The sequence below is a fragment of the Musa acuminata genome, chromosome BXJ1-4 (genome assembly GCF_036884655.1).
Source record: "Musa acuminata AAA Group cultivar baxijiao chromosome BXJ1-4, Cavendish_Baxijiao_AAA, whole genome shotgun sequence".
NCBI lineage: Eukaryota > Viridiplantae > Streptophyta > Magnoliopsida > Zingiberales > Musaceae > Musa > Musa acuminata.
Window position 1 is genome coordinate 28,320,910 of NC_088330.1, and position 11,341 is coordinate 28,332,250.

Sequence of the window (11,341 nt, forward strand, 5' to 3'; positions counted from 1 at the left end):
CCAACAATTATAAGTGGTTGTATACCCTTATCTTTTTTACCTATATATTTTTGTTAATACAGAGTCTTGGTAATAAAGCTTCATACTCAACTTCATTATTGGTTACTTTAAATCCAAATTGAAGTGAGTATTTAGATATCTCTCTATTTGAGCATAGAAGGATGAGTACTGCACCTTTGTAGCAATAGTCAAACCATCGACATGCAAAACCTAAGGCTAAGTGTCAGCTAGTGGCTCGTCCATCATTGTCATCTCAATGATGAAGTTGGCCAAAGCCTAAGCTTTTATGGCAATCCACAACTGATATGATATGTCAAACTCGTTGAGCTCTGCAGACCATTTTAAGAGTCAACTAGTAGCATGAGGCTTTAAAGAGGATTTGTTACATCAGTTGATCTATCATTACAATGATATGATAAGATTGAAAGTATGGCTTGAGTTTTCTCGCCGCCACGATTAGGGTATAAGTGAGCTTCTTAAAGCTCGAATATTGTGTCTTTGTATCATGGCTGGTATAGAACACTAGCCTTTGGATCTTGTCTTGCTCTCAAACTAAGACAAAGCTTATGGCTAAGCTCATGGCTAAGCTCATGGCTATTGGAGTTACCAATAAGTATAGGTACAACTCCTCTCTTAGGTTGGGACTCAATTGTTGAGGTGGCACCATCAAATATTCCTTAAGTTGCTCGAATGCTACCTGACACTATTCGATCCATTAGAAATCCTTCAGCCACTTCGAAGTCTTGAAAAATAGTATATATCAATCAATCATTTTTAGGAGGAATTGGCTTAATGTGGTGACTTAGCTCGTTAGTTGTTGCACCTCCTTTATAGAAGTCGGAGGCTTCATGTTGAGAATAGTCTATACTTTCTCAGAGTTGATGTCAATCACAATTTGATGCTCTATAAAACCCAATAATTTGCTTAGTTTATGCTTAAGGCATAATTGGAGGGATTAAGCCACATTCAAAATTTGTTGAGAGTGGCAAATATTTCATAAAGGCCGGCTAAGTGGGTGTTAGATGTTCAACTTTTGACCAATATACCATCTATTTATACCTCCATGTTCCTCCCTTTCTGGGATTGAAATATCTTGCTGACCATCCTTTGATATGTTGCTTTGGTATTCTTGAGTCCAAAAGGTCTAACTTTATAGTAGTATAATTCCCAATCAATAATAAATATCTTATTGACTATCCTTTGGTATGTCATTATTATCTTATTGTAACATGAGAATATATCCATGAAGATGAGTAGTTCATAACCAAAAGGTTGAGTCAACTAATTGATCAATCCAAAGCAAAAGAAAATTATTTTTTGAACAAGTTTTGTTATGATCAGTATAGTCAATGCACATATGCCACTTTCTATTATTCTTTTTTACAAGAACTATATTAGCGAGCCATTTTGTATAATGAATCTCACGAATAAAGTTACCATACAATAATTTATTAATTTCTCCAATCATCATTTGTTGATATGGGACAAACCTCCTAGGCTTTTATTGGACAAGCCAATAGTTAGGGTTAATGCTAAGCTAGTGTTGAACCATGACTCCATCGATCTCAAGCATGTCACTAGGCATCCATGCAAAAACCTCAAAGTTGTGATGCAAAAAAGTTAATGAGTTAGTCTGTTTCTTTGGATAGGGACAAGCCAATCTTGACTATCCAACCAGGCTTGGACGAATCCAATGGGATCTCAACTAGGGGTTTTTTGGCTTTTGAATAAGCAACCTAAGGCATTAGCACCCTTGGGTCCAACTACTGAACGAAGAGGATGTCTTCTTTAGGTTTGTAATCAATATCATATAGCATTAGTGGGACTCTCATGGGTCACTTCTGAGCTCCTCAACCCTAGAACTAACTGGGAACTTCAAGGTCATGCAATACATTGAGATGATTGAGGGTTGAGTGTCCGATGATGGCAATGTATGCAGATGGGACATTAACCAACAAGAACATGGTTTTTACTAGTGCAAATGGGACATCAACCACTAAGCATCCAATAAGACGTTAGCAAAACTTCTAATATCTATTAGGATCCTTTTTACTAATGCATTAACGATCACGAGAGAAATGACAAATATATCATCATAATCGGGACCGATGTATTCTACCTCCTCCCTGAGCACAATGGGAGGGTCACCCAAGGGATGGAATCTCTTTACTTGAGGTTCCCTTGCATAGGTCTTAAGGGCAGATGCGCTGGTTCCTCTTGATGCTGGCCCCCCAACTATTACGTCAACCTTGCTCGATGAGTCCTTGAGATCTTGGGGATGTTTCTCGAACCACGTGGAGACAACAATGTAGATGCACCTTTTGAATGAGTTCTTTGATTTATTATATTATATCATAGTGATCCTTCATGTTGTGCCTATGGTCTTAGTGAAACTAACAAAACTTTAATTGATTTCTTTTAATAGGTAGGGCACACAAAGGATGAGATACATGGATGAGTCACTTCTCCCTTATCTATATGAATACCTCAGTGTGTGAGATATTTAGTAGGGTGAACTCCCAACGAGGGGTATTTGATCTCCCCTCGGTCTTTCATTTCATGACTGATCTAGTGTCTTCGATTATGCGGTTCTTTCTTCCTTCATCGTCTTTTTGTTATCTGAGCTCCTTTTCCCAATAATAATATATTCAACCATAATATGCTAATTTGTTTCTTACAATGACTCTAGGTAGGAATGTAGTTGGAGCTCGAGTGATAATTGAATAAATAAACTTTGATTTTCGAAGGCCACCAATATATGCATTGATAAGGGAAAATGAGCTTAGATATGCCACCAGTCTTACTTCATCCTTAAATTGTTTTGTATAACTTCCTAGTGATTCCTTGTCCTATTAGCATACTACCAAAAGAGAAGTATGGTTGAAGACTTATAACTAATGAAGCTGAACTCGAATTCCTTGGCAAATTGTTTGAAAGATAAAATTGACTTTGGAGGAAATTTAGAGAATCATTATCTTATCAAACACCCGTAGAGTCATCAGGAAGGTGCGACACATAAGAGAGTCTGTCATCCAAACAACACCAATGTTGGCATTCAAAACCCTTGGGAAATTTATTCCTCTATGATGCTTCTCACAAAGCGAGACCGGTCGGTCACAAATTGTTTTTCATATTTTATATAATTCTTAATGTCCTCTAAGAGTTGGTCAATCTCATAAAGTTTAACACGAACATCTATAGGGAGTTCAATTGATTGAGCAATTGATTCTCTTGGTCCCTTGGGCCCTTGGGGAGGATTATAGAATGGCTCACGAGGGAAATTGTTATTGGAAAACTTAGGGCGATATTGCTAGTCATAGGTGCCCAGCAAGCCAATCACGTGAGTGATGGCACGTGTGACTTGATACAGAATCTTTTTGCTTATTATATTTTGGTGTATATCACTTTATAACTATTGCATATATGCATATATATATTGTGATGTCCTTGGATTTGTGCAATGGGAATCGGATCGTGATGAGATCATGATAATGAGATTGATTCACCTTTAAACACATATCCAAAATAATCCCGGTCATAGGTTACTCGAGAGGGACATCGTGATAACCGGACAGACTGGTGTGTTGTATACCCGTCCATATGATGGATGCAGCTGGTCTCATAGCTGCTCATGTAGGGACACTAGGGATACAGTTCAGGTGCTCATTGGAGAATGAGTTCACTGATTGATCCGCTTACAGAATGCTGGATGGTTGATGATGCCTTATTGTCAGACAGCGATTCCGTAATCCTAGTGGTGTATCTGATCCTTAAACTTGAGACACCAAGGATGTCCTGTATGAGTGCTCCACTCTTTGATACCAGACTTATAGGTTTGGCTGTCCCAGATCTAGTACAGCTAGTCATTGTGAGTGTTAGTCGACCTTACGAGGGCTATTGAGTGTCGATAGAGGATCATCAACTCTCGGCGTCATGAGAGGAATATCCCATGTGTTCTTGCTCAGACAAATCCCTAGCCAGGGTCATTCGGGTTGAGAGAGAAAGAGTTCTCCGAGAGAATCCGATTAGAGCGAGACTCGAGTAGAAACCATATGGGTCTGACAGCACCATGCTCGATATACGGTCTCTGGGATATTAGATGGATGAGGGACTATAAGTACACGGTAAGTGAGGACAGACATGTCCAATAGATTGGATTCCCTTGTATCGTCTAGGGACTACGGCGTAGTGGCCTAGTACATTCATAGTCGATGAATCAAGTGAATTATTACAAAGATAATAATTCACTGAGTTAGAAGGAGTTCTGACAGGTATGACTCACGGCCAGCTCGATATTGGGCCTAGAGGGTCACACACATACGGTAAGCATTGCGATGAGTAGAGGTTCGGATATGAGATATCCGATGGAGCCCTTGTCTTATTGGATGCAGATTCAATACCCACTAGGGGAGGACCCATTAGGGTTTGACAGGGGATCTCTATAAATAGGAGGGATTCAGAGCCTCATAGGCTAGAGTCTTTGCTTGGCTCTCCTATTCTCCTCCCCCTCTCCACCTTAGAGCAGGCCTGGAGTTTTGAGGAGCGTCGTCGCAGCCCACTGTGTGGATCACCGCTAGAGAGGAGGACGCTTGACCTCCTTCACCCTCTCCCAAGGATCTGCAAGGAAACAGGGATATACGATCTCCCTAGGTAACACAATCTACTCTATACACAGTTTTAAGTTTTGCGGATTTTGCGCACCAATCTTCGCACGACGACGAACATCTCTTTGGGAATCAGGGATTTTGTTTTCTTGTTCTTCCGCTGCGCATGTGATGTCACCCTCAAGATTTCCCAACAGATATCACATACACAACAAAAGAATAGAAAATAAAATTCTAGAATTTTTTGTAGAAAAGAAGGTTTCATTGTCATGCGAAGATTGGTGCACAAAAACCCGTATAATTGAAAAACCACATATGTTAAGGGATGCGTGTACTTAGGGAGATCGTACATCCCTGAAAATTTATAGATATGTGGGAAAGGATGAAAGAGATCAATTGTCCTCCTCTCTAGCGGTAATCTATATGGTCGGGGTTACAAAGATGCTCCTCAAATCGCTACTCAAATCTCCTCATTACGTGTACCATACAATCAAGAAGGGATCGGCCCTTCTTGTTGTCCACATGCCTTAAATAGGGGTTGTTGACTGAGAAGGAGAGAGAGAGAGAGAAGAATAGAAGGTAACAACCAAAAGAGGTCTAGTTTAATTACCTCACGTTTACTGACTTAATATTATCGAGAGAGGAGATTTTGATTCAATCTCCTGTCACACATATACATATTTAATATATATCTACATCACATGCAAATATATATACATATCTAGTATGTGTATAAGCAATCACACATCACATGAGCAATTACATCATATGATTATGGACCATAGTCTAATATGATCAAGCCCGAGCTAGTGGGTCCAATCACTCACATCATGATCTATGTGTGCATCGGCATATCTCCATGCCCTATGATCATTTATTTTGTTCTCGTCGGTTCCGTTGGCATCTCGGTGCATCTCTATATGTGATGATCGTTTGTCTCAACCTCATGGGTCCCGTTATCACCTCCATGCACCCACTACACCTTCTTGTGTAATTATAACATAATCACAAGCACGTAGGCCCGACAATAAACGAGGAAAAGTAGAGGCTGACAAGCTCTAATAATAATAATAATCGTAATACACACATATATCACATCACATGGTCTATGATCATCCGTCTACATCACACATCATATATATATATATATATATATATATATATATATATATATATATATATATATATCATTATATTGGACTACTAGGTAATAATAATTAATTAAGTAAACCATTCAATTAATTCTTATGGAGCCCTTTGGGATACCCTACCCTAGGGGATGTAGGAAACCCTAGTCATAGGACTGTCTTGGGCAGCCAGGGATCCCTGGCCCCTAACATTGCCTTTGCAACCAAAAAAACCCTAGCTGTAGGGCGTGCATGGGTGGCTAGGAAAACCTGGCCACAAGGTTACCCCATATAGCCAGGACCAAGGGTGCCTCTTACAGCAAAGAAACCTAGATACAAGGGTTGTCTTCCCCTAGGCCAAGAGCACTCTTGTTGTTCTTGGCCTTGCTGCCTTTGGACAGGCCGACAGCAACAAGATGTGCTCTCGGCCAAGGCTGTAAGCAACCTTCGGCCAAACTGTAGGGCAACAATAGTTGCAGCCCCTTTTCCTCTATTCTGTGATAATAATTTTGGCGATAGAACATTGATCTAAAGCACTTTTTAGCAATGAGAAGATGTGTAGTCTAGATCTCAAAATTATGACAAAAATCACAATAATCGTGCAAAAATAATTCTACGCGATTAAACACAACACACGCAATTTATAAACCAATCTTTCGCATGAACAACCTGGCTCCGATACTATTGTTCGAAAACCTAGGGCGACAACATATGTGCATTGAAAGAATAGAAAATAAAATTCATAGAATTTCCTGTAATAAAGAAGGTTTCATCGCCGTATGAAGATTGGTACGTAAAAACCCGTTAAATCAAAAAACCACGTGTGTTAAGAGATGTGTGTTACATAGAGAGATCATATATCCTTGAAAACCTACAGATCTATAAGAGATGATGAAAAAAGTCAACTGTCCTCCTCTATAGTGGTGATCCATATGATATGGGCTGTGAAGATGATCCTTAAATCGCTGCTCAAATCTCTTCGCTAAGTGCACCACATAATCAAGAATGAGCCAACCCTTCTTATTATCTACATGCCTCAAATAGGGGCTGTTGGCTAAAGATGAGAGGGGGAGAGGAGAATAGGAGGTGGCAGCCAAAATGGATCTAGCATATGGCTCTTTAGTTCTCTTATATTATAAAGGTCTCATATCAACTTAACCCTAATAGATCCTGCCCTATTGGGTACTAAATCTCTATCAACCACCCAAGCCTTTTAGATTAGTGGGTCTCTACCTAATAATCTCTCATTGGCTCTTATTAGATCGCATCCATAAGATCTAATAATTCATAGGCTTATTGAATATCCAATAAGACATGGACTTCAACGGATATCCTATATCTGAACCTCTACTCGTCGCAACAACTATCATATATTTGTGACCCTCTAAGCCTAATATCGAGTTGGCCATGAGTCATGCCTATTAGAACTCATTATGACTCGATGAATTATTATCCCCATAATAATTCACTCGACTCATTGATTGTGGACATATTAGGCCACTACGCCATAATCTCCAAACGATATAAGAGAATTCAATCAATTGGACATGTCTATCCTTAATTATTATATATCTATAGTCCCTTATCCATCTAATATCCCAGAGATTATATACCAGGCATGATGCTATTAGGCCTATACGATTTCTACTTGAGTCTCACTCTAATCGGATTCTCCTAGAGAACTTTTTCTCTCTCAATCTGAATTACCCTAGCCAAAGATTTGCCTGAGCAAGAATACATGAGATATTTTTCTCATGACACTGAGAGAGGATGATCCTATATCGATACTCAATATCTCTTGTAAGGTTGGCTATCACTCCTAATGATTAGTTGTGTTGGATCTGGAACTTTTAAGTCTATAAGTTTGGTATCAAAGTGAAGTACTCATATAAGACATCCTTGGTATCTCAACTCTAAGGACCAGATATACCATTGGGATGATTGAATCATTGTCTAATAATGAGTTTTCATCAACCATCCAATATTCCGTGAGCAAATCAATTAGTGAACTTATTCTCCAATAAACACTTGCACTGTATTCCTAGTGTCCCTACATGAGCAACTATGATACCAACCACCTCTATCATATGGACGGGTATACAACACATAAGTCTATCTGGATATCTTAATATCCCTCTCGAATAACCTATGACTAGGATTATTTAGGGTTTATGTTTAAAAGTGAATCGATCTCATTATCGTGATCTTGATTTGATTCTCATTGCACAAATCTATGAACATCATAATATGCAACAAGAAATATAGAGTGAAAAAATATTAAATATATAATAATAAAAAAGAATGTGTATTATGTCACACGAATCATCACTCAAATGATTAATTTTCAAGGCACTTATAACTACCCGTTGTTTTCTTGAGATAGATTGTTTGAAAGAGGCCTTTACTTCACCACTAAGTTGAGAGCTTTAGTACGTGGGGTCTAGAACATGAAGGTGTAGAGTAAGTGAAGTTAGGTGTGGCTCCTGTTGTACCATCTAGATGAGTTTTGAGAGGTAAGGGATCATAGTTTGGAATATCCATTAGAAATTGAACTTGTTGGGTTAGGTTAGGAAAGGTTTCAACCGGAATAGTTATAATTTGGGTTGGTGAAGCTGGTTGTTTATTAAGTGGTGGTGGGTTGACTATTGAAGATTGGAATGATTGATATAAAAATAAAGAATCAAGAATTTGGAAAGTGGCTGGTACGAGTCCAATCACTGAAAAGGGGCATTCAACAAGGCAGGACTCATCCTATTTGGATTCGGGTGCTCATGATTTAACCGAGAATGTCCTAGAAAGTTTTCTTGAGATATCTCAAGCCCTCATTCTAATGCTTAATTGTCAATGTAGTTTCTAATTGTCTAAACTAGAATTAATTTCAGAACTAACTAAGGTTTTTCTTGTACCCATCTCTAGGTCATAGTCTTAGATGGCTTAGAGGTACTAAACTTGCAAAACTAAGTTGAATATATTTTCAATGAATACTCTTCTAAGAATTAAGTCAATATCGAGTTTAGACTATTCCAACGGATTGAACAAGCACTTTAAGAAAACTTTCAATGTGAAGGAAATACGCTTAGGGAGTTCTTTTAATAAGGACTTTGAACACCGTTACACTTATGATAGTTTGTAGTTATGGAGAGTGATTGTGCATCCTCGAATTGAATCTAGAAAGTGGCATTTAGGTGAGTCGAACTTGGCACTTGTCAGAACTGGCTTAACCTAGCCTAGGGACATGGTGTCAGCCAAGGTCTGTCATACCGAATCGTACCGTCCGATACGGGCGGTACGTACCGATCCGACAAGTTAATGGTACGTAGACCATCCGCTACCGGTCCGATTGTAACAGTGTACTATAGCACTGTAGAAGCACAGTGCACTGTAGCAGTACATACACCAGTACACTGTAGCAATGCACTATAGCAGTGCTACAATGCTCGGTGCACCTGGGTATACCGCTCGATACACCTGCGTGTACCGCTCGGTACATCGTACCGTATCGATACCGAGCCCAGATCGAAATATCGATATGATACGGTATTGTGAACCTTAGTATCAGCTATGTGTCATTATGTAGCTTTAAGTGATCGATGTGTGAGTCACAAGTGTAGACATGTCAATCATGAGGTGTCAATCATGCGTTCCATTTTTAGCCTTAAATGATCGACATGTCGATCATTTGTCATCTACATGATGTGGATATGTGGATCAAATCAATAGCCACCTATGACTTCCCTTATTGTAAACTTAATACGAAGAACTAGAATAATATCTTTGCTCGAACTCTTTGATGTTGTTGCAGCAGTGGAGAGTGGTTGGCACGGAATGGGACAGCACTCACTCCAGGGAGTGCGTCTATCCTTTAGTGGAGGCATCAAACTTTACCTAACTTAATGCAAGTTAAAGCTAAAAAGTAATCCTACCATGATTACTTCTATCAGGACAAAATATTTTTAGCACCATCACAAATGCACAATCATGACAAAGAATGTTTTAGCCACTTTTTTAAGAACAATATTACTTTTATCACTAGTTCATTTTCTTTGTGGCGTTGACCTACTCCTTAGAATGCCTAAGGATCACATATGGCATATGGTCTCGGCATTGGACATTGCTCCAATTTCGAGCCACGAGATAGATAGTATTTTTTATTTCTAAAATCAGATTCCGGGAAGGATATAAAATTTAAATAAGAAAATAATTATTTGTAAAGAAAAAATATTTTAAAAAAAATTAAAATTTAATTATTTTGTAAACACCATGTATGTTTGAAGATCCTAAGATTACTTTTTATTAAATCTATAAAATATATATTTTTAATACTTATGTGAGAGGGTACAGAAGAAACTTTGGGATTAAATTTGAACTAAGTCATATAAATTATTTTTTACTTTAAAATTTTATTTTATTTTTGGATGGATATAGATAAGGAATATGAACCAAGTAAATCTTGGATTACTTTTATTCTTATGTTTGCGTCGTATTTTTTATTATGGATTGTTATTTTAATCTCAAAATTTTCTTATCATAATATAAGATATTTAAGTTACCTAAAAAATCCTCACTAATTTTTTTTTATCATATGATGCCCCACTATTAAGAATTTACATAGGGATAATTTTTTTATATCCCAATTTTACCCTTCTATACCAATCATTTATTATTATTTTTAACTGATTAGTCAGCCCAATGTCTTACCCCTTCCACATCATTCTCTTTTTATCTTTCCTTTTTATCTTCTTCTTCTTCTTTCTCCTCCTACTCCTAGAAAGAGAAGAAAGAAGGGGCATAGCGATGATAAAGATAATGTGATGGAGTAAAATAAGATAAAAGAAAAAGAATGTAAGACTAATAAAGGAGGAGAAGAAGAATAAAGAGCCAAGGGGCAATGGAGAAGAGGAATGAAAGAAGAAAAATTGGGAAGAAGATTAAACTGGATCTATCCAATTCTCTTTGAGGTTATTTACTCCTTTTATTTAACATAAATCAAGTACTAAATTTGAAGATGAAGGGGCCATATTTATATATTCATGAAAAAAGAGCTCAAGTTCTTAATGGAGGGGCACTATTTAATAAAGACTTCTCTAGAAAAACTACTCACTAGAAATTCAACAAAATATCGTCAGTTGCTTTTACTATAAATTTGAAGAAAAAAAATTTATCTAGAAATAGTTAAGAATTTCTTATTTAACAAAATAACATGAGATGAGTAGATAAGTTTGAAAGGAAGGGGGGATGGGTGATGAAGATTCAAAATAACATGAGATAAAATATACTTTCTTATGGGAGGTAAAATATGATAAAAAATGATGATGAAGGGAGTGTTGGTAAGGATATTTAGATTTGAGGAACATTTAGAGGACAAAAAAATTCTATTAATAAAATGAAAGAAACACTTTGAAAACTAATTGATTTATAACTATCTTATATATCTCAATATTTTGGACGGGAAGAGAATGCGTGCTGCTGATATTTCTCGATCTTAAGAGCATAAAAAAAAAAAACAATTCTTTTATATGAGATGATACAAAAAAGGATTTTAAGTTTGTGTTTCAGTTAACAAAACTCGTTGTTCATTTTCATATGATGAATCTTTCAATTTTTATCCAT